The sequence below is a fragment of the Taeniopygia guttata genome, chromosome 2, assembly GCF_048771995.1.
Source record: "Taeniopygia guttata chromosome 2, bTaeGut7.mat, whole genome shotgun sequence".
Lineage (NCBI taxonomy): Eukaryota > Metazoa > Chordata > Aves > Passeriformes > Estrildidae > Taeniopygia > Taeniopygia guttata.
Genome location: NC_133026.1, coordinates 68,990,463 through 69,014,042, shown reverse-complemented (window position 1 = coordinate 69,014,042; position 23,580 = coordinate 68,990,463). Strand labels below are relative to the sequence as shown.

At 41.5% G+C, this 23,580-nt stretch overlaps 1 long non-coding RNA gene across 1 annotated transcript; it reads right to left on the bottom strand.

Annotated features, from left to right (window-relative positions):
- Positions 1 to 4,669: 4,669 nt before the first annotated feature.
- LOC140682334 (uncharacterized) lies at positions 4,670 to 21,880 on the bottom strand. Its single transcript, XR_012053943.1, has 3 exons — positions 21,364 to 21,880; positions 20,801 to 20,833; positions 4,670 to 20,228 (listed from the first exon to the last, which is right to left on the bottom strand). It is a non-coding gene; the product is annotated as an uncharacterized lncRNA (long non-coding RNA).
- Positions 21,881 to 23,580: the final 1,700 nt, after the last annotated feature.

Below are 23,580 nucleotides of genomic sequence, written 5' to 3'. Positions count from 1 at the left end.
CTGCTGTGCTGAGACCCTCCCAGCTCCATTTTCTTCCACGAGACCTGCTCCATTTTTTCCTCATGATAGTTTTGAATACATCCCTTGGACTTTTGTGGTGCTTTTTTGAGTAGGACAGATGGTGTTGAAGTTTCAGTCACTCAAGGAAAGAGACGTAGCTTGCCCATACATCTCAGGTTGGATTGTGTGTAAAGTATATATTCAGATGCATGGAGCTGGTGCTCTCTCTCTTTTATCAGAATTAATTTCATTAGTAATGCTGATCTCTGAATCCAGGGGGAATTAAAATGGCATTAATACTGTGGGGGTTTCATTGGCTCCTCAGGTTTTAAGAAGAACTCCCCATTCATGGCAATAGGGACTTTTGTGGGTGGTACCACGCGGCCCACGGAAATTAATCTTGTATTCTTTTAGGTTTCCTGGACTACAAGAGGAGGATGGCGTGTCACTGCTCCTGGTTGTTTGTGACACCTGATTGTGTCCCTCACACAGGCATTGGCAGGTTGAGTGGTACAGAAAGCAGGGAAACCTAGCAGCATCTGCATAGCTCACTGCTTATCAGGAATATACACTGGCAGCCATACTGTAGGGCAGCAGCAGAAAAACAAAGCAACAATCAAGGGAGCCCTTTGTGATGGATTAAAAGGGTTTAGAAATGTCTGAGCCATGCAGTTTTCAAGCACTGACACTGCCAATGACTTCTTGACTGAAAACTAGAAAATGTGCTTACTGAGTGCACAGCCTGAGTTTTGCTTGTTTTCCCAAAGCCTGCCTTTTGTTAAAGGCCTTTTATCTGAACAAAGTTTAGACACAGTCGCTTCATAAAGTGACCCTTTCCTTTAAATAAATCAGGATAATTATATTAGAGCACTGCAGCCTGTGAACCGAACCAAGGGTCTGTGTGTTTCTCTATTATTGGGGCATAATTTTTTTTTACAATCCACACTGCATCTCTCTTAGCCTCTGTGTGGCTTTCCTTTGTGTGCCCTGCACTGACTCTTCTTGTTCTGGTCCCTGGCATGGGGCTGTGATGGGGTGACAGGAGACCCCGAGTAGGGACAGTCACCCGAGGGACCATACTTCCTATTACTTCTCTCTTGACTGCTCAAAAAATAAATGCATTTGGCCAGTGCTGAAGGCTTAAAACCATCTTCATCATCATCCTAAATGTTTTTTTCAGCCCGAGTTTACATCACTGAAGTATCTTTAGCCTTTTAGGAGGGGAAAATAATCCGAGCAGGATGACTCACTGCTGGTACGAGACAGCTCTCCTCTCCTTCCCTGAGGGGGTTGTCAATCAAGATGCTTTTCCCACTGTCTCTCATAAATTCTGGCTTACACAGCAGGGGAAAGTCGGGCTGAGGGTGTGTGTTTAGGTCTTGGACCTCAACAAAACAGCTCTTGCTGTCTGTGACTTGTTGGAATACAGCCAGCAATAGCATCCCTGCAAAGAGAGGTCCCTGAGCCCCAGGTCACCAAAGACATTTCACAGGACTCAGGATCACATTCAGGAGTCCTCTACGGTGGCTCTAGGCATTCAGATTTTGGTGTTTAATTTCAAGAGAACTATGTGTGACCCACAGAATCTGCTGCCTGGGGTTTTCTGCAAAAGCAAGGGCCAGAAATGGTTGCGGCAATGGTGATGAATGGTTGGAATATGGTCTGTGCCCTTCAACTTGACTCAGCATTAGTCAGGAGCTAGAGGAATGAATAGAGAAGCAGGCATTTTGTGCTTGCAGTGACCCGTGCTGCTGAGCTGGTCAGCTGCTGTGCTACAGACGTATTTTTGGCTTTTTCAGGGAAGCTCTTTTGTTACCACATCAAACTCTTCAGTCAGCTGGCAGAAGGCATTCTAGCAGCTGTGAGTCTGGAAGAATCCAGCATACAAGAGATGACTGTAAAGTTTGTTGGGTTTTTTTTTTGTATTTTCTTCTCATTCCTGAAAGATTTGTATGTAGTTTGGCTTTTTTTGTGGGTGTATTTTGTTTTGGGTTTTTTTTAAAGCATATGTCTGATACATTCTTCTAAATAAGTTAACTAGGCAGCATTAATAAAAATACTATCAACTGACAAAATCATTAATTCTGCCACAAGATATTCTGATTCATAGAGCATAAATTTTTTCAGAGAGAGAGCCATTTCATTGAGCCAGGGGAGAAAAAAAAAAGAAAAACAATATTTGGGGTGATATTTCATATATTATATATCATATATATCCAGGTGAAAGAAGCAAAAATAGGTAAAGTAAATTTTCTGCTTTTAGTGCAAGTGATGCAAAATGGAGATTGTATTCTGAATAAGCTATTCAGAACAGGTTAGGCAGATCACGTTCTAGTTGGTTAGGCTAGCAAAGTGCAGTCTGTATAAAAAGATTGACTAAATTATTTTCAATTTTAATTTCTACCAGAACCTCTATCAGGTCTCTTTGGATAATGTGGGCAAAATAATGGTCCATCTCCTTGGGGGTCTAAAGTACCAAGAGCAAAGAAGACATGACTTCAATTACCTCTGAGATGGGCTGAGATGGGCTTTTTAAACTTAGTACCTTGGGAACAAAACCAAGCCAGAATGGAAAGGAATGGGTCTGTCACTGGGAATTAATGGAGGGGCAATAAATTCATATTAATCTCTATCTGGTTTCTACCAGGGTTTGACTCGGAACAGTTTTAAAATAAAAGAATCCTTCAGTTACACTTGTGTAAATGGTCTGTATCACCACTTAAATAAGTAGGGCTTGGTCTGCCCTGAAGCTTGTGCACCTCAAATCAGATGCCAGCCACCCTGCATACCATAAAGGCATACAGGAATATGTCTGATTTATATAAACCTTTGTCCCCTCTTCCCAAAATCCTTAAGTATTCTGACTTCTCTGGAGTTTGAAATGCTTGCAGAGAAAACAAGTGTTTCCGGCCTTGCCTTAAATGCATTGGTTCTTCCAAGGATAAGCAATAAAAAATTTAAGGCATGAATTGGTGATTCTCAATACCTTGCATCCCAGTCCCACCAAATTGCTAATGACTTGTGACTCTAAGCAGAGGCATGGTCTGAAAGCTGCAGAGGTATGTGCAATGAGGCCTTTAGCTGTAGACTTGCCCCAGAAACCTTTGTGTACCATGGGGATATAGACTCCTAGACAGTATTACACACACAGTAGCCTTGGTGTGCTTTGTCCAAAATCATCTGATAGGAGGAGAGACACAGCAGAATAAAAAAAGATAGCAATGTAGGGTAACACTGCGTGTGCTGAAACAAATGTTTCTTGCCATATTTTGGACTGAAATAGGACTACCTATTGGCAATTTCACATAATTCCAACATCCATGCTTATGAGTATAGAACAACTTGTTTCCTTTTGTCTAGAAAAGGAGTATTATTTCATAAACCTGTACCTTTCCCCAGCTCACATTCCTTTGCTAAATTCTAAAGCACAAAGGGTCAACAGGATGAACATTGATTACTGGACTTGCAAGCTTTTCCAGACTCCACATGTGAATAAGAGGATTTTTCTGCTCTTCATCTTACAATAAAAAGGCTGTGGAGTGTGTTCTGGACATGGAGATATTATCTGTGAAGATGGCAGGTTTCAGGCTAACCCTGGAGTTTGGGAATCAAAGACTTCAGTAGGGTAAAGCTGCTGGAGGCCTTAGAAGCCACCACAGTTTAGTACCTGACTGACATGACTTGTTGCTCCCTGGCATCAGGGTGGTGCAGGTGGTCTGTGCTGAAGGGGCAGATGGGCAGAGCATCAGGTGCCAGAGCTGCAAGCCAGGCTGGGGGGCTGCCAGAAGGGCTGGGGAGTCTCTGGTACTGTTGCCCCAAGGTTTCCTTTCCACCTGAATCAGGCATCACCATGAGGAATCTGGTCATGGTCAAAAATGAGACAGCAAACATTGAATTTAGATGTTTAAACATGATGAGCATCTGCAAGTTTGTTTTTAGTGGTTATGTAATGGAAAAGTTTCCAGTCACTGTCCCAGCCCCAACCACTCAAGACCCTTGCCCTTGTCAAAGGATACCTGGGGAATATCAGCCTGAAAGATGAATGCAGGAGCAATGTAGAAGCAGCTGAAAGTACACTAGTTATCATAATAAGTGCATGGACAAGAACCTGTGAATAAAACCACAATGTATGTTTGCTTCTTTAAGCCAGATCAAATCTCAAGCAAGCAAATGTCAGTAATTGCTATAAAATTTGATTGAAAAAATTTTCCTAGGAATCAGTTGTTGAGGGAAAATACTGATTTTTTCCCTGGAATACTTATTCTTGTTCATTTCCATGGTTTCAAAAATCTTAACATACCTGTTTGGATGTCAGGTGAGACACTTAAGGAAGATTCCCTTTTTATTGGCACAATTCCCAAAAAGGTATATGGATGCAAGGACCTAAAACATTTCCAAGTGGTGGGGATGTGTTTGAGATGCTGTCTATATGTATATATCTCTTTTTTAATAGACCCACCAAGTGCAAATCCTTTGACAGTTTAATCCACAGGGCATTCAAAACAATGTTCCCACCTGCTCTTTGTACTGTCACTTGTTTGTATGTGCTTTTAGGTAATGCACCCTCTGCATTTTTTGTTATATGATCCAGGAAAAAAATCACCATGATCTTAAAGTTCTTTTACAATTTTAATAATTCTGATTCTATGCATACATACTGTAGGCTCCTTTTCATGTCCCATATTTGAGCATGACCTCCGGAGCATCTGGGTAATCTCTAAACAACCTAAGAGAGCAATGGGGTCTGAAGAATTCAGCTCCTGTATGATGGCTGAAGTTGCTTTGCAGAGACTGTAAAAATCAGTTCACCTTCTTTTTATCTTCTCTTTTGTCACCCATTCATCCAAATAAATAGAGGGCAGAGATACACACACATACCCAACCACCCTGTTGACAGTGAGATCACTTTAATGAACTTCTCTCACAATGCATATATTTGCAGAGCAGTTCAGCTTCCACTGACATCTTCTATAATGTTCTTATCAATTTAAATGTACAGAAGTGCATGAGATCACCTGCAGTAACTCATTAGAATGAAATGGAAAACGCTTATGTCCCTAAATTCCTTCAGGTGCTATTGGATGTAAAATTTGGCAAGGAAATAGAATGGATGCCCACGTCCATTTTTCTTCCCTGACACGCACTCAGTGGCCTCAGTTTAAGTGAGAGCTGCTTAAATGTATTGATTCAGGGAGAGTCACCCTTGGCCATGGGAAGACGTATGCTCTACTCAGATCCTATGGAAGCCTCAGTGTGTGCTGTGATTTTTTCTGGACATCACCACATGAGTGAATGTTACTTTTACAGACAAAGGAAGCAAACCAGCTCCTTTTGAAGAGCAGAGCCGCACTGAGCTCCTGCTGTCACAACCCTGTCTAAATGCAGCACTCTCCTTTAAACACACTCATATTAACCCTCACACAGGCACGCAGCTACAGTCACTGCTGAAAAGGCACCTGTGCTGCTTTGCTTCACACAAGGGTTCAGGATAATCTAAGCATGGCTAACATGTATGATGCACTCATTTTTCTGCCTCTGACTGGTTTATTTCACCGCATGGCAGCTGCGGAAGTGTGGACAGACATCTGAAGTGTGGCGTGCTCAGAGTAAGTTCTCCAATCTGGATTCGCAATCAGCGCCGAGAGCCCTGCTCAGTAATCTGCTTGTGAAGGCTGCCTCTCCACCTCCCCATCCCCAGTCCAGGAGCCTATTAAATTAATGAGACAGAAGTCAGCGCAACAGCAGTCAACATGTTATGTGTGTACAGCATTGGTGCTGTTACAATGTGCCTGTTTTTTCTCCTGGGATGTTTAATTTCCGCTTCTCAAATGAGCTGCAAAGCTGTGAAGCCTGGCAGTGTTCTTTCTAGACACTCTGTGATGCAGATAATGAGGGTACTGATAGGTGCCTAGGAGACTGTGATGGCTCTAAGCACAGCTATGGTCTGATAATGCTTTATGCCAGTAGTGTCACAGCGGAACCACTATCATCCCTTAAGGAATGGTTCATCTTTATGTGTAATACAGCAGCTGTCACCTAAATGGCTAATGGGGAAGCAAAGTATAACCTTAGTGCCAGTAATCTTTGTCACTTAATAATTTTAAAGGTATCAGACTTCAGTAGCTCCTGCAAGTTCCAATAAAAAGTGTGCTTGCAATTTTTATTTTTTTTTTTGCCATGGATTAAATGTAAATTGAGAAATCCACTATGCAGCTCCTTGTAGATCTAATTTAGTAGAATTTGAATAGCCAAGTAATTAAAATGCATTATAGGTATATGATGCTAGGATGGTTGAGTGTCTGCATTTAAGAGGAAGATTTATTGGGCTAACTGCATCCACGGTGAACCTTCTACAACCGCATTAGCCAACATCTGTTGGAAAATGTCAAGACACAGGGCATAAGACATATCCTTGTGGAGTGTATGGCTGCAGTTACTTCAACAACAGGCTAAGAATTTGTAGCAACATTTGCAAAAAAAAAGCTTCTTAGGAAGAAGATGCTGTACTCAACTACATTAGAGCCTATACATCCAAAGAGCCCATGTGCCCACAAAATATATGCATGTCTACACACATGCATGTAAGGTAGAGGAGGTTAGCAAGTACATTTTGTGTTGCAGGAGCATGCAGGGAGAGAGGGAAAACATGAAAATACAGAGGGATGCTTCTGTAGATCTTTTCCCAATTAATGCTGGTTTCCCACAGTGCTAGAACTGCAGTTGCATTCAATTTATGAAGACAGGTAATGATAATAATTAATAGGGCAGTTGACACACATGATGTGAGTATTGACATTGCGCTATTAGTGTTTCCTAGAAGACTATTTTGTTTGTTTTTGCTTAAGTGCTCAAGATTAGAGCCGATGATTTAGCAAGCTAGGGCACTTGAGAGGAGCAGAGCTCATTTCAATCACACCTTCAGACAGGCTGATAATCTTTGGGGAGTTAACACACTTAGGCTGCTGAAGGTTAAGAGGAGAGAGGTGCTGGGATGTGTATGTCCAGTAATTGTCCGGGGGATGAGTTACAGATCCAGACAGCCCACAATTCAATCTGCACCCAGTGCTGCAAAGGCTGAGGGTTTAAATCAAAGACCATTTCTCTGGGTCTGGGGAAGGAAAGAGGGGTTGAATAACCATTTACTCAGAGCCAGCAAAATAGCAAGATTGCTGCCAGAATGTCAGAAAAGCCCAGTGATAGGAGAGGGGTCATTACAACACAGATTGCTATGACCACCCTGAATATTTAAGGAATGCACTGAGTGGAAAACATCAGCAGCTTGGAGCACTGTGGCAAGTGGGGAGATGAGTTTCCTGCCAGCCAGCTTCTCACCTGCACGTGCTGTTATCCTTCTGTCTGATGTGAGGGACACAGAGGTCAACTTCTCTGAGCTGGCCACACGAGCCAGTGCTGCTGGCAAAGAGGTGGCCAGTCCTTTGCTGTGGCTGCTCCCTCACTGGTGACCTGGGCACTGGGGGAACCCTGTCATGCAGATATGGCAGAGGACTAAAAGCATGCAAGGCAGGGAATTTTCTGCAAAAATCTGTGCTTAAGGTGTAAAATACAAAGGACAAACAAACAATAATGCAGGCCTTACAATATAACCATTTGACTTTCCCTGAACACTGCCACCTTCCTCTGGACTGGGAGAAGGGCAAAAATATGCAATTAAAATAATTAATACACGTTTGGTTATAAATTAAAAGTGCACCTAGAGTTTTCCAGAGGAAGATCATTGCCATGGTTATGATGGTTACCTTACAGAGAAAATGGGCACAAAACAGCAGAGTGACAGGACAACAAAGAAGCAGAAAAAACTATTATTAACACCTTTCCATAAATGACAAACATGAGTACATTTAGTTTTGTAAACACACCACATGACAACCAACAATAAAGACAGGCCTTTTATTCCCCACTGCATAAGAGTTTCTTCAAATTTCCTTCCCCAGGACCACTTGGAAGGAAGTATATACAAGACCTGACTTTTCCCATAAGTAGAAATTGAGAACACCAACAGAGCTTCTGTCTGAGGTGGAAGGACATCTACACTTGTGTTTCGAGTGAGACTGCTTCATCAGAAAGACATTTAAGCAGGAGACTCTGCAACAGCCACTACACAGCTTCACATAGGTTCCACTAAAACTGAAGGTGCAACTGTTGGAAGGGAAACATGGCCTGGATATGCAAGAGGCCTTATTCAACAAAATAATAGGGTTTTTTTTGCTTTTGTCCAGTTATGAGGGACAACACCAAGCCTCACAACCTCCCAGTCAACGAGCTTCAAAGCCCTCCTTTGCCACTCAGCTCAGGAGATGTGCCTTGTGATATGTCCTTGACATTGGTGTTGGGATGCCCCTTCACACCTCTCTTGACAGAGATAGACAAAGGAACTCAGAGGACAGTAGTGTGTCTGGGAGAGGTGACCTCTAGACAAGGCTTGCTAAAATAGGAGGGATACCTTGACACCAGTATCAGTAACAGGTCACATGCTGCTCAGATAAAAAGATCCCCCTCTAGTTTCTAAATCTATCTGAGGACCACCTTATGGCATCCCTCACAGCTGGACCACCTGATCCATGTGCTGCTGGGGTTGTAATCTTCTTGCCAGGCCTGTTATTCCCTTCCTTTATTCCTTCTTTCTCTAAAAGAGTGAATGTGCAGTGTCAAGGGAGTCATTAGCTCTATTTCCACCATGTGGCAGATAGGAGGACACTTAATTAGGATACCACAGTGCATGCTTGTATTTGCTATTAAACTGGAGGTATAAATTTATATTTCCAAAATCACAGGGTAACTATGTGCTCAGGGTGCATCTTCAGAAATGTGAGTCATTGCAGTCCTCTCTCCTGGATATTTTTGTCTTCACATAGCAGGAAGCAGAGCAGGCAGAGGAAGGAACCTGGATTTCTCTCACCTGGGTAATCACCACATCTGGATTTCAGTCCAGTTCACCTCAGCTTCTCTGTTTCAGCATCTTTGAAGCAGAGGTAGTAATACTTTCCACCCTTCTAAAGTATGTGTATAAAGAGAAATTTGAAAGGAAAGAGACTGTGTTTTATTAGAATGACCAATGTAAGTGGAAAAAGTTTCAGGCACAGAGCCTTTCTTCAAGCATGACATGGAAAGCCATTTGCAGCTTTTGATTCAAAACTGAGAAAAATATTGTGTGCCCAAAACTTGTCCACTTTTTCCAGCTGCATCTGCTTCTCTAATAAGGTACACTGCCCCTCCCAAAGATCCTTGCCTCACTAATACCCTTTGTCTGTTGTAGCTACACCAGCACTTCTGCAGCTGGAATTAGTGGAGCTCTGTCAGAGTTAAGTGCTATTGATGAGACAGTGGAGAAATGCGCACGCAAAGTTCACAATTAAGAACAGGAGAAAAGCCAATTCTAAGGAATACATGTCCCCTTCCCCCATTTTTCCACATGTAAATCCTCGTTATTCACTGGAACATCATTAATAATGCTGAATTGTTGTGCAATGGGTATATATGTAAAGCAAAAACTCCTGATGGGTTCTCCTGTAATTTAGCCTTAATTAATGTCCACTTAGTATAAAATGTGACATCATATTTTAGGTCATCTCTTAATTATTATTGTAAACTGCAAATATAAAGTGCAAAAAAAGCCTGGAGGATATTTTTTTCCTGCAGCATCTCTTTGACAAGCTTACATGAAATATAAAGCTAATATATTACTGGACATCAGATTTTTTCCACTGTTTGTACTGTGCAGTACTGTGTTCTCTGTGTACTGTGCAGCACACACAGCTCTGCAGTACTTGCAGGGCACCAATTTCAACAGCAGCATAAACTCTGTGAGAAAATGCTACCTGCAATTCAATGGAGTGTATTTAAAATGTTTCTATTGCACCAAAGATCAGCTGATGCACTTCTTATTAGTATAAATGGCATAGATTAGTGTCAGGCATTTTCAACAGTGAAGAAATTACAGAAGGCTGCATGGCTCATTAGGCTCTTGTTGCATGTTAAAGAGGGCCAGACCTTATTAATAAGAGAAAAAGGGGGGCAAAAGAGAGTATAATGGGAAAAGTATAAAATAGCTTTTTTAAAAAAGAAAGCTGTCTGGTTTGGCGAAAAACAAAAGCATCAATTAACCTCTTCCAGTGTCTGAACATTTCCTAAAGTCAGCTTAGCTTTGTTTCTACAGGACATATAGATTACAGACAAAGCCTTCAAGCAGAAAAGCCTGCTTGCAATCACACGGCACCACCAAGAAGGATATTTGATGGTAAGATGTTTTATACTGTTTATATGGGTCAGTGTTTACATCCTGCTTCAGGAAAGCATCATTGTTTAAGTTAGGATGTACACCCACATTTGAATTGAAGCTCTTGCTTATATCCTGCTGAAGTGAATATAATTTGAGCATTTGTTCCTGGTTTAGCACCTGGTGTAAGCACATACTGAGGTGAATACAGGATTTCAAATACATTTGGGAGCTTACTGTAATTGGGGCCTCAGTCACACAGGTCCTGAACCAGCACAGACTGACACATCAGCTCTTTGCACACAGTCAGTCTTATCAGCTTCTTCAGTCCCTTCTATCATCAGAGGAAAATACAGGTGTGTGCAGAAACACATCTCTGTGAGGTGGAGGCTGTGGCTCTTGCTGCTTCCCTGTGGTGCTGGGCAAGGGCCACTTTTCCTCACATTTATTCTTTCTTTTCCTGGGATTTGCTTGGCTACCTAAGGAAGTATTGCTGCTTGTGTTGCTCCTTAGAAAGGGGTAAAGGAGATCACAGAATTGAAATAATAGATTTTGAAGGGACCTTAAAAATCATCTAGTTCCAATGCTCCTGCTGTGAAAAGGGACAAATTCCACTAGACCAGCTTGTTCAGAGCCCTATTTAGCCTGGCCTGGGACTGACCCACAGCTTCTGTGGGCAACACATTTCAGTGTTTCATTGCCCTCACAGGATTAGAATTAGAATTTCTTTCTAATATCCTACCCTCTATCAGCTTAAAGACATTCCCCCTTGTCCTATCACTACATGCCTGTGCAAAAAAATCCCTCTCCAGCCTTCCTGTACACCTCTTTTGGTACAGGCAGATTTCTATAAGGTCTCCCATAAACTTTATCTTTTCAAGGCTGTCAGCCTGTCTTCATGGAAAAGGTGCTCCAGCTCTCAGATCATCCTAGTGGTCCTCCCTGGACTTGTTTTAGCAGATCTGTGTTTTTCTTGTGTTGGGGACCCCAATGCTGGATGCACTATTACAGGTGGAATTCCAGGATGTGGAAGAGCTCCTCACAGAAATGGTAGTTAAAAGCCTGCTCTCCTGGGGGCAGCAAAGGAGACCTTGCCTCCTGCTCAATGCACCAAAATGCAGTCTTCATCTTGGGTGCTGAGATACTCAGAACCTGTTGTACTCTTTCTCTGCTCAGCAGCAGGCATTGCACAAGCAACATGGCAGAGTCTGGTCACCTGCTGGTGTTGCATGAGTAGAGAGTGATCTGCTGTATCCTTAGGTTTGACTTTCTCTTCCAAGCCCGCTTGCAACTTACCGTCACGACTGCCAGAACACACACTTTCATGTTAGACTTGTCCTAAGGAGGAAGTATGTGGCAGCTACCATTTTGGCAGAAAATAGATAATTATAAATGGGTCTGAAAATTATAGATCTAGGCAAATAAAGCTAAATATGCAATTTTTCTAGACTCTTTTTTTTTTTTTTTTTTTTTTTTCCCGGGTCTCATGTGCCTCATGATGCAAGTATAGAATAAGAACATATTGTATCCTCAGGCCAAGAGGTCCAGGTTTTCAGGCACTGCATTAGTGGGGTGGAATTGCTTCCAATTTGAAGCTTAATTCAGAGCTAAGTTAGTGAGCTACTTCCAACACCAAGCACCACAGATCAGCATATTGAGTTTTTTACAATTTTTTTCCCTGTGTGATTAGCATTTTACTTCAGTCTGAGACATTAATCAATAAAAGCAACACCCTGTAAACAGAGTGAAATGAAAAAACAAGTTCTGCATTTTAATAATATAAATAGAAGACTGTGTGGCATGAGGGGCCAAGGCATAGCCTGCAATCTGAATACCATCAAAGGTAAAAGAATTGAAGGCAAAGGAAATTTTCAAGGCTGATTGCACATGGATGAAAAAAAAAAGTAAAGAAAGATAAAATATTGAACACTGGTTAGTATGGAGGATGTGACTGAAATATTTTATTCTGCTGTTTTAAAAATTTTTGTCCTTGCTGATGTTGACTTTAAGGGCAGAGAAGAGAGTAGAGGGAGAGCCCAACCTTTGGACTCAATAAATTAAGTAGAACAACATAGAAAAATATTTCAAAGATTATTGTTAAAACAGGGTCAAGTTTTTAATAACATCTCCATTTCACAGTTTTTGTTCTTTAAAGAACACTTGTAATGGTTACTTAGAAAAAATAAATTGGAATTTATCTCATTGTATATGGTACAAAATACCATGCTGGAAGCCCGAAAATAATAGTCAGCTGCTGTTCAGTGCTCTTCATCTACAGAGCTCAAGTGCTCTGGGAAGCTGGTGAGTATTGGCTTTCGGACAGAAAGTGCTGAGGCTGTGCCCTGGTGCCAGGGAGGTCGGGAAGGAAGCCAGTGTGAAAGTCGACAGCACCTGCCAACTCATTTCGTGCTACATCCAACAGGTCACACTGCCACCAGGCAAAGCCATTCAATGTATTTCCCAACAGAGATCCCAAAATCAGTGTCAGACCATCAGTATACCATGGCCAGGCAGTTCAGCCACTGGGACAAGATCGGGGGCATCACGGAGGGAAGCTGGGCTGTTCTTCTGTGTCCTGCAGCTGACTGAGCTCCCAGCAAGCTGGGATCCACCCCATGGTGTCTTACCCCAATGGGGTGGCATCTGAACTTTTGAAACCAAGGTAGCGGCAGCAGGATTGCATTGCCCACAGCTAAGCCATACCACTTCACCAGGAACTAACTTTTCCTCTCAGTGCCCGCTTACTTTATGTACTGCATTTCTTACTGCGCAGAAGTTAACATTAATCTTGTTGTTTGCTTTCTTATTTTTGCCCTGTTGCCTTTTCCTCCTCCCTCTTCCCATCCTTCATCTTCTTAGTGGTGTTACCACAACTTGGGAAACAGCTTTTATTCATGAACTGCTTTATTTATTAGCTTCTTTCAGAACTGCAGCAATTAGTGGGGAGAGCTTTCAACATTTGTCTCCTGTAGGCCTCACATAAAGACTTGCCAGTTGGTTATGCTTTTTCTTTGCAGGAAAGACTGGGTTTTGATTTAAGAAGAAATTGAGAAAAAAAGATGAGGAGAGAAATTTAAGAGCTACATACAGCCCCTGGGGGCTTTCCTCTAAAGAGGAAAAGGTCAGTGAGCCTCAAGTTGCTTCTAATGCAGCCTTGCTTCCAACGCTGCTACCTATCTTGCTTCTCCTCTCCTCACATGGATTCTGGGATCATAACACTCTCTGTCACAGGTTTAAAGGTGGGTTTTTTTCCATATGAGGTAACCTAGGTGGTTTTTAACTGTTTATAATCTGTACACACCTAAAAAATTTCTAGCAGAGAAAGGCTATCCTTCAGGGAACCCTTTAGGAGCAACAAGTGGTTCCCAAAAAAATCTGTAGAAGATGACATCAAAAGCCTCCAAGCTAGGGATGTAACTGATTTCTGAAAGTTCTGTGCATAACTCTATCATTTTTTAAGTAGAAAAGCATGGCTGCTTGTGGCTTCCTCCCTGGGAAACACAAGGAATCAACCAGGGGTCTTAGTGTGACTTGCTGATGGACTTCCTTCCTCCTCCTCTTCTTCCTCCAAGTTTTGCCTGTTCTTCAGAAAATGGGCTGCTCATTACTTAAACATGATCAAAATGTTTGCTACTGCACAAAAAATACTAATAAAAGGACATTGTAGGCAATACCAAAAGTGACATGCTATTAGTTTGATCCTACAATGTGGGTGTAAGGCTGCAGCTGCAATGTTCAGACTGTGGGACTGAGGTAAAAAATAATAGCAGAGCAGATGTGTTTCCCTGCACAGCAGGGAATAAAAAGAAACATCTGGCCCTTGGCCCCTAAAGGATATTTCTCAGAGAGAAGAGTAAATTAAGGGTGCATTGAAGATGTAGGGACTTAGCTAAAGGGAACTGCTGCCTTAGTAACCATCTCTAACCCAGCTCCCAGTTTCTGATGCATAATGCCATTTAAAATATAGGGCAAAAATAATGGTATGCAAGATAAATTCAACCAAGTACTGACATCAGTGTATCCACAAAATATATGTTGCTATCTCGTTCAAACAAATAAGTAAACAAACAAAGGAAATATTTTTAAACACTAAACATATGCCAGTTATATTGCTGCAGGATAAAACATGGGCTTTTTTAAAATCTATTGAGTCATAAATCTTCGTATTTCCCTTTGTGTTTGATCTCATATATTACTCGGAGTTTCTAAAATGATAACAAGGCATGCATTAAAAATATTTCTCTTATTGTTACATTTCAAGCACGTTTACTGTTAGCTGCTTAGCTTCATTATGTATCATAGTCTGAATCTACAAATCAAGTATAATTAGACTTGGAGAACTGATTGGATTTCTAATTAAGCTACATTGGAAACAACAATGCACAATCAGTAAATATTCTGACTAGGTACATTTTAAAGAGCAACTCTTGGGCTTTTTGCTGATGACTAGACACCAGTGTCATTAAATTTGTTGGTGGCAAGCAAATTTTAAAGCTAAAATAGAGGCAATTAGTAAAGATCTTGAAATATTTAATCACGTTTGTCCAATTAGTGTGCAATTAGGCAATGGTGTGGCGTGGGACAAACATTCTGCTTCACTGTTTGGTAGAGAAGGATCCCTTTGAAATTTTGCTATTTAGTTTATTGATATATAAAAAGGAAGTTATGGTTGTAATTTCCAATTTTAAAAAATACTGTGCAGATGGTCTGACTATATATTTAACAATGTTAAACAAAACTAAACAAGGGAAGCATGTTACCTGAAATTACACAGCTGTGATCAGTGAATAAGCTCCAGATCACATTAGATTACAGCTGTGGGCATCTTGATCACACAAAGTGCCAGGTAGTAATGCTGCTAAAATCAAAGCTAAGTAAGCTGGTGTGTCACAGCTCGAGATGATATGATTATTTTGTCCTTGACCGAAAATATTTTTCTTCTTTGAGCTTCGCCTGGCTGTTTTGCATTCCTTCCATGAAGCTTTACATTGGCAAGTTTGTTGCGGAAAGCCAAGCGGTAACTTTTCATGAATAAGCCACTTAAGTTATCTTGCCTTTGGCGTGGGGATTTGACTCTCTTTTTGGCAAATTTCAGACTCTCTTTTAAAAGCAATTGCTACATTTATTAGTTGATTTGCAAAACTTCAGCACCATGTTTGTGCCAGCATGCGGGATGCTGCTGTCACGCATTTCAGCCCTGCACCATCACGTAGGTATTTATCAATTCGTTTGCTCTCTTTGGCCACGTGCAGATAGTCAAGGAAGCAGTGCCCAGGAACGTCCCCAGGTGCTGGAGCTCAATTTTCCGGATTGTTAAATTGCTACAGCAGTCCCTGGCATGGTGTTGACTTGGGTCAAGTATGACTCTCCCCAGCCATCCCTGGACCCAGCTCACAGTTAACACTTGCCAGGGATCATTCCCAACAGGCATTTTGAGAGAGAAGGGGGATTAGAAGAATGGATTGGGGCCATCTTGTGCCAGCTGTCCTCCTCATCAAAATCCATCTAACTTTCTAGTGTCAGGGGTCCCTGCGGGTTCAGAAAGAGGGAATTAGAGGGAAGGTGTATCATAGAACTGTGACACTGATGACACAGACACCAGCCTGGCCCCTTGGCTTTCTTTCGGCTGCAAAGGCCCTCTTGGTTCCAACTCATATTTAATATGGACTAAGAAACAATAAAAGATTCCTTCTTCCCCAAGTGGTCATAAAAGAAAGATAATTGGTTTAGCTGTTGTTCAGATTTGATTGCCAGATTATTTTTTTCCAAAGGAAATAGGTGATTTAACTTTAAAATATATTTCTGTCTATTTCTCATGAGCGCTATAACTTCTGAAATGCTGTTAAGCCATTGTGGGTTTAAACATTGTCAATTTTACTTTCATGTCTGAGAAATTTTTCTTTGATTTCATTAGTGAAAAAGAAGCCAAAATAAAGCAAGTAGTACTTCCTTGCAATGCTATGCTCTTTTTCCCCCCCTTTTTTTTCCTTCTCTTTGCTGGATACAGACCTGGAAATTCAAAGTAGAGAGTTTTGTCTTGCAACCAGGTTAGTGCTTGCAGGAATTTTATGAACACAGTTGTGTTTATTTCTTGAGGAACATCAAGTCAAAACAAAATATTTTTGAACTGAAAAATAGAAATTATGCTAAGAGGCATATTGTATGGGAAAGAAATGAAACAGGTAAAAAAACAGATAATAGATAATTACACAGACATTCATCCATTCCAAAACCATGGGCTTGAAAATATTCACCTGGATTAGTAGCTAGATTTTAAATCTTTGATATTCAAAGGTTAAAAGCAAAGTTTTCCAGGTTTGCTACTTCCCACATCTCAGGAGTGCATCAGGTTTTCCTGAGTGCTTTCTCTCAGGCAGAAATGAGACCAACACTTTCCTGGGGGGATAGGACTCCATCAGCCCTCTCATACCACAGGAGCAATAGTTAAAACCCTCTGTAAACCTGACTGCAAGGGAGAAATTTTAAGTCCTGTTTTGATACATTAACCACACAAGTTTTAAACTGTGATTATATTGTGACTAAGAGCAATTGATGATGATAATAATAATAATAATAATTGATGGTGTTTTATACATATATATATGATGTCCTTAATAACCTTTTTTGGTTTCACTTAATTTATAGATATGCTCTGATTCACCTGAAGAGTCAAGTTTCTATAGATGTAAAAAATAAGAGCAGCAGGTCATCAATATGTTGGCAAATTGGCTGCCAACTCCCATATGGAAAAAAGATGTGAGAGCAGTGTCTTATGGTCTCTGGCTCACCATATTTTTGTTCAAGAGATTAGGAAACCAAATCATTAGGATTGAGTAGCCAGCTGCAGACAGAGAGCAAGAGATATGCCTCTTACAGTTAATGTCTTGTGAAAACCACACAGGTCCCATAGGGGTTAATCAAACTTTTAGGGCTGTGGCTTACAATGCTCCTCAGTCCCTCAAAGAAACCAGCTTTTGAACATCTAAAAAAAAAAAGTGAGAAACTGCAACTGTAATTGTAGAAAATTAGTAAACCTAGCTTTAAGCTGCACTTCAGTGTGAGTACTTGTGTGTTTATATCCAGGATTGTGTGCTCAACCTTCACAAACTGTGACCTCTACCCTCAGGCATATATGTATATACATACCTAACAGAACCATATATATATGTGTGTGTCTATATATGTATATACTCACATATACATGAGTATCCATGTATGAGTATACATACAGTGTGCATCTATAGGAATCAAGAACTTCAAACAAGAAAATAATGTTTGGGAAATTCAGAAAAGGAAACCCCTGTTTATTTGATAATGGAAACAGAACCTTCACTTCAATAGCAATTCATACACTGCTGTGAAAGCAAGGTCTGGGTAGATGTGCAGACCCGCAGGTTCTCTGCAGTTGCTGAATTCCTCACAGTGTTGTCTTTATCAAAGAGGTAAATGCAGATTCAAAAAAATTGCTTTGATGTGCAAGACATCACAGAACAGCAGCTCCATTCACTGTAGAGACAGTCCATTGTTTAAGTCTCTCAGGCAACTGTACAGATTCCCCATAAAGGGAAAAATATCAGGACTTTGGAAACAAAGCCCCCAACAATATGTATTCTGCCCACTTCTGGAGCCATTCCCTCTGTTTTTTGTGCCTTGATTCTGTTAAATTATATTAGGCTTGGGCTCGTGCACTGACAGTTCAGATGGACAGTCACTCCTGACTAAACTCCTGACAGGCTCTCTTGTCCCCAGCTGCCAGGGTGAAGGGAGGCACTGCTGAGAGGCACTGAAGGCTTGTCACCTGCCTTTCGTCCTTGAGTCTTCCCCTTGGCTCACCTTAGCTTTTGCTCCAGCGCTTGCAGCAGATCTCAGGGCCTGCTGCGACTCAAAGGGATGGGGCAGATCTGGCTCAGTGCTACTGGGGAGCTGCAGGATGAGCCTGGCTCATCCCCAAGGCAACATCCTCCATGAAGGTGGCAATGTAGGGAGATCAGAAAGGCAGGTGGGAGCTGGTACAGAAGGAAAGGGGAAATCTAGCCCTCTCGCCCCTACAAAGGCAGGACTGCTGTGAGACCAGCCAGGTGACACATCATCCAGGCACTCTCCTGTGACAGCAGGGGGAACAGAGTTTTCCCATCTTCCCTCTATACTGTCATAAAGCATGCCAATATGTGGAAAGGGTCTGTGAAATTAATTATACTGTGAGTGCTTGGTAACCAAATGAATTGTAAATTGTACATTATTAAAACAGCATCAGAGCACCGACTGATCTATTATTCTTTAGGGAAATGTATGAAGATAAGAGCTTTATATGCTTTAGGGGTCTTTCCAGCCACCACACAGCCAGCTTTGTAAGAAAAAATGTGGCCATATTTTGTTACTGCCTGAGTTCCAATTGACACAATACTGTATTGTTTATTTTTATTACTTTGTCTCATATTTAATATCGATGAGGTAGTATACAGTGCAAGTGACATATACATGCCCAGTCTCCTTCTGTCTATCCTTTTTCAGATTGCATTTGAGATTAATCACCCTCACATTTGTGTAAAAAAGAACGCAAGATAACTGTACGTGCAGAAAAGTGAGATAAATATTAAGAAGTATGTCCTTTTGCACAAAGCATGTAACTAACTAATATTCACAGCTATTGTTAGCCAATCATTTCCCCTGCATATTGCTTCTTGCTGCCTACCTGTCTTTTAGCTTCTGAGAACTGTAAAAGGGCTGGGTGGGGAGGTGTATGTTCAGGAAAACCTACTAAATAAGAACAGTAAAAAAAAAATAAGACCATGGGTTTAGATGTGCATGTATGTTTTACTCCTTGTCTTCCACAATGCACGCCCTGCTTCACCTTCCTCTTATGCAGTATCTGATGTCCAGGAAACTTGGTTCTCATGCATGCACTGGCATCTTTGGAGTTAATACGAACCAAAAACTGTACATCCTCCCTCCTAGGGATGCTAGCTTGCTGTAGGACTACTTTCTAGGCAATCCCTCCTACATATGATGTGTATGGTCCTTTTCATGGTCCTTTTCACCCCTTGCTTGCAGCAGAAAAGTACACATCTTTCTACAAGCAGGGGTGTCGATGGGAGCAGGGGAGAGCTTTTAGTTTGGTTTTTTTGCCTCTATTGAAGAAATGGAGGCAGAAGCCACTCCAGAATAGATTTTCCCCACAAGCTCTCCTTTATAATCCCTCCTTGAAGGAAGACACACTAAGAGTACGTCCTATCCATGCTTGTCAGAGAAGAGGAGAAACAGCTAGAGAAATATCCTCCCTCCAGAAGACACATCTCCTGACCAAGCTGTTCAAGGCAGCGACACATTGGTTTCTACAAGCAACACATCAGTGTTTCCATACCAGTGGGAAAGCTTTGGGTGTTGTCATACACTAGAGTGACCCCAAGTGATTCTTTTCTGGTGCAGAGGACCAGTGGCAGCCAGTCACATCCTCCCTCCTTCAGAGAAGGCCTAGCAGAAAATAAGTTTTCCTTTGACTGCAAGAGCTAGATGGGCATTCAGCAAAACTCATAATTGAAGCAGTCAAAGAAATAACTTAAATTTAAGTAAAAGTAGTCCAAAGAATTTCAGGACTTGGCCTCCTCTCTATGCAGGCACAGGAGACAATGACATTTTCCTGGCTAAGGTATTTCCATAATGGAAAAAAAGCATATTTGCTTATTTTCCATTTTCTTTCCGAAGAGAGAAACTTTATATCTTAGAGAATTTACATCCTTCGGAACAATTCCCTTTACCCTGTTTACTAGTCTAAAATCCAGCGCTGCTTTTCTCAACACTCATCAACCCTGCTTTCTTTCAGGAATGCGTTGCCTCTTGCTCCCCGGGCAGCCTCTGCCAGGAGGTGCATTGCGTCCTCAAATTCAAGAGAGGGCAGCATTTTCCTTAGGCTGATCCAAAGGAAGGGGACGACTCCCAAGTGTGTAAAAGAATGTCAGCAAGTGAAAAATCGTCAGCCGCAAAATAGACGAACATTCTGAAAAATCAAATTTGATAGAAAACATGTAATATTCTTAGGAGTTTATATATATATATCAAACCAAACCCAAACAAGCTCTTAATTGATTGATGAGGTTAATGAATATATCCCATCCACGTTCAAGGGATTCTTGCTTAGGCTGTTTTGCAGCTGTAGTGCTGTTTCTGCAGCACACCACAATGAGTTTGCCACCAACTTTTGCACTGCAGTAACCGACTAACAGACTGATGCACCCCAGAACAATACCATACATGACCAAAGTGCTAAACTGTGCCTGAGGAAATTAAGAATCCACTGCCTTCCCATTAAAGTCTCTATTCAATTAAATTATTCAAACTATGCCTAAAATGCTACCAGGGTGTTATTTTTGATTACTTCAGTATTTTCTTAAAAACCATCAAAACTAATCCAAAGCAAAGAATCAGACTTTTGTGATGCAAAAATCAAAATATGCATCTTCTAGTGTGAAATAATCATGCCTGCAAAGAAAGATCAAAATGCTTGTTTTATTGCAGAAAGCCAGACCCTTGTGATCAAGAGTACGCTCCCTTCAGCTGACTGTGACTTACCAATGTTTGTGAAGAGCCCATCCAGTGTTTGCTCTGCTGGAACAGAAGCACAACATTTACTTCTAAAAGGAAATTCAAAGGATCAAGGTATATTTAAAGTACGCACTGGACTGTAAAAGAACTAGAGGGCACCCAAGTGTAATACAACACTTCAGTTTACCCCCTACTCAAGTTTTGGTGCAATTTTACCCTCCTGAAATAACTGTACTGTCAGCACTGTCTCCGGCACATTCAGGCAGGTTGCCTGAATTACTTCAAGAACCCAGGACAAGGCAAATACACATTTTCATTCTCTGTTTGCATCTAACAAATAACAGATGTTGCAATATTGAAGAAGCACACCTGATGTGACTAACAAGGGATTTCTAAAATATTTGCCCTAAGATGACAGCCACCCTGCTATTAAGCATTTACTTAATGAAATGTGTACACAGGGAAATGCTGTAGCAATTCTCCTTAAGACGGAGCAAGCTGCTTGAAATAAAGGTTTCTTGTGTGACCTTGGGCTAAATCTGCATTACCAGAAGAATGCAGACCCAAGCTTGAGAATACTTGTTTCCTACCAGCCTTCAATGCCCACTAAAGAATCCCTGCAGGAGCCTGTCGATCCCAGGACGCGGTGCCCCGCGTTCCCTCAGGCGGCAGCCCCTGCCATGCGACTGTCCCCTCGGTCCCTGGGATGTGCCAGCTGAGCCCTCTTGCATCCACTGGAGGGAATCTGGCGCGGCACCTCCCGGCGAGCCTGCCAGGAAGCGGGGTCAGCCCTTTGCAAATAAACCCTGCCTGATCTGAGTAACACAAATGGACGCCTGGAAGATTAATTCATCCCCTGTAATAATACAACTACTGTTTGCACAAACCAGTGGCATGCAATAGTTTCTTATTAAATTGCTCAGGATATGCATTAAGATATCTCTAAACAAAGTACGGCTTAAGGAGGGGAGAGCGTGAAAGATTTCCTTGCTTAAAATTTGCCACTCTTCCATCAGATTTTATATAAAACTACAAGCAGCACTGTAAATGGACCAACGAGTTGTCTAATTGTCTAGAACACCCTCATGTAATTTATATTGTCTCTTAGTTTCTGTTTTGTAACCTCCATGGCTGTATTCAGTGAATCATAGCATATAGCTCTACTTGGAGAGCACATCAGGGTATGATTTTTCCCTTTGTTTCCCACTTTCCCACAATGGAAGCAAGCAAATTTCAGCAAGGTATGTACCTACTGCATTAATCCTTTCTAATGTGATTCCAGTCATCTCCTTAAAAGCAGAATCTAAAAGATTATTTTTACTGTTTCTATTCTCTATTGTGGCACACAGTTTTCTTGCTGAAAGGATATTCATCTAACTCTATACACACAGAGATGAATATACATTCGAATCACAGATACATATCAATTTAACACACATCACAGACTGGAAATACATTATTAAAATTAACTGCATTACAGAGAATAGATGTATAGACAAAACTGCTGAGGTACTCGACTCTTCCCAATTCCACGGTGCCTTAACACTTGCCGCAAACCTGTCATCCCTTTGTAATGCAGTCCTGAGATGCTTAATCTGCTTTCTCTCTTTCCAAGACGTAAATCAGCAGCAAAGTTGCTGTGGAGGAGTGGAGTCTGGGGGATAATTGTGGCCTGGTGGGTTATCTTCTGTAGCTGTGTGCACGGTGGATCTGCTCACCAAATTTTTAGTGTGCATATTTTTTCGGGCTCTTTTCCAGCAGGGAGTTAGGAAGTGAGAAATAACAAAACTAGTTTAATGCACCGGGTAAATCAGACCAGCTTATTGTGAAACCCATCGCCACACATGATTGTTATGGTAATACACGCGGGTGAGCTCTGGTTATTACATGCACAGCCCTGTACTAACTGCTCCCTACAGCTTGTCTGTTCTCTCACTTTAGCAACACCCCACACACCTGTTCAAATAATATTACTATTACCTTGTGTTGACACCACATCCACCCTTTCCTTTCATATAATAAGAGCTCCTGGTGAACTGTAAATGGAAAGCTTGCGGTAGCAGAAGCCGATTGTTTACCTGTCTCCAGTTTGTTACCACAGATACTTGGTTGGGAGAAGGGAACAAAGATCAGTTTGACATCCTTGTTAAGCAGGATTTGCCCCCCACCTTACCCACAAAAGGTTACGAGTTGCTATTCAAGCCTAAGCTCCGCAGGTGTGCCATCACACCTGTCTGAAAGAAAACAAAATACAATTTGTTTCAATATGGCTACTGCCCCAGCAAAATAAAGAAGACCTTGCCCTGCAACACATAAGCATTTCTTTTAGTATTTCAATGAATCCAAATAAATACTGATGGATAGCTTTGTTTATATTCAGCATAAAAGCTAAATACGAAGCAAGCTTCCCCAGCAACTGATGGCAGTGAGCATCTGACCCTGCCCACTAAATCAACTCATGGGCAAACTCATGGCAAAACTCATCTCAAAACCCATCTGACAATGGAAAAGAAAATTTTAAAACTTTCAAGGTATTTCAAAGCCAGGTCAGATGGAGCATTGTGCAACCTGGTTTAATGTCCCTGCCTGTGGCAGAGAGGTTGGAACTATATGATCTTTAAGGCCCCTTCTATAATTTTGTGATTAACATGAGACTGAGTCCAAGGCCAAGCCAGGGACAGGCTGAGCCTCACAATTAATTTCCTTCACCGTTGTGCCCTGATGGAGCTGCTGCTGCTAATGGGTCACTTGTAAGTCTTTGCACAGAGAGCTGTCATGGTTTTAGAAGCGGGAGAAGTTAAAAGCTG